A 1,315-nucleotide genomic window follows, 5' to 3' on the forward strand; every position below is an offset into this window, starting at 1 on the left:
CCTGTAATCCCAGCACTTTGGGAGGCTGAGGTGAGCGAATTGCCTGAGCCCGCGGGTTCGAGACCCACCTGGGCAACTTGACGAGACCTCATCTCTACAATACATCAAAAAATTAGCCAGGCGTGGTAGCGCACTCCTGTAGTTCCAGCTACTTGGAAGACTGAGGTAGAGGGATCACCAGAGCCCAGCAGGTCGAGGCTGTGGTGGCCGGGAGCGGCCACTGCACTCCAGTCTAAGTGACAGAGTGAGATTCCAACTCAAAAAAAAAAATAATCTACCAGTGCCTTCCATAAGTATAAATGTGTCTATACTTTCAGTCTTTCTGATGATTTTGTAGATGCCAGTGTAACTTGTGATTGATTCAGTGTCTGGCATAGGATCTTCATGGAAAGCTGCAAGATAAATTACTTAACTTCTTATGATAAAACCACATTTTGTAATGGGATACTTTTTTTTTTTTGAGTTGGAGTCTCATTCTGTCACCCAGGCTGGAGGGCAGCAGCACTCTCTGAGCCACCTCAACCTTGACCTGTCTGGGCTCAGGCTTCTGCCTCAGCCTTCCATGTAGCTGGAACTACAGGCATGTGCCACCATGCCCGGCTATGTAATGGGATACTTAAGAATGCTACTCTTATATTAAAATAAGTGGTGATAGAGAAAGCAGGGAAGGTAATCAGTAAATTTTTATGAATTTAATAATGATTTTACATTTATCTGAAGTTCTGTTTAGGTGTGTTTTCTTTTCTTTTTTTTTTTTTTTTGAGTTGGAGTCTCACTCTGTCGCCCAGACTGGAGTGCAGTGGCTGCTCTCAGCCACCACAGCCTCGACCTGCTGGGCTCCGGTGATCCTTCTGCCTCAGCCTTCCAAGTAGCCGGAATTACAGGCATGCGCTACCACACCCGGCTGATTTTTTGATTTATTGTAGAGATGAGGTCTCGCTGCCCAGGCGGGTCTAGAACCCGCAGGCTCAGGCAATCCACTCACCTCAGCCTCCCAAAGGCGCGGGATTACAGGCTGAGCCACCGGAGCCCGGCTAGGTGTGTTTTCTTTACATAACTTAAAGGAATTTTCAAGAAAGGTAGGGGAAGACTAGTGTCTCCAAGCTAATGAAAATGTAATTTTTCAGGAAAAATTATGCTCAGTACTGCCTAAAGTTCTTGTTAATGACTGAATGGATGATTTAAAAAGTATGCTCATTAAGTATCTGATATCACCAAGTTGGGTGGAGTGACTAGAACCTTGAAAAACAGGCTTAGCCGGGCTCAGTGGCTCAGCCTGTAATCCCACGCTTTGGGAGGCCGAGGTGAGTGAATT

At 46.1% G+C, this 1,315-nt stretch overlaps 1 protein-coding gene across 1 annotated transcript in view; it reads left to right on the forward strand.

Annotated features, from left to right (window-relative positions):
* The window catches only part of PHACTR4 (phosphatase and actin regulator 4), a 149,235-nt gene that overhangs the window by 121,010 nt on the left and 26,910 nt on the right, over window positions 1–1,315 (forward strand). The gene's annotated exons all lie outside the window — the stretch shown is intronic.

This window comes from Carlito syrichta, unplaced genomic scaffold (genome assembly GCF_000164805.1).
Source record: "Carlito syrichta isolate Samal-C Ts95f unplaced genomic scaffold, Tarsius_syrichta-2.0.1 Scaffold309286, whole genome shotgun sequence".
Taxonomy (NCBI): Eukaryota; Metazoa; Chordata; class Mammalia; order Primates; family Tarsiidae; genus Carlito; species Carlito syrichta.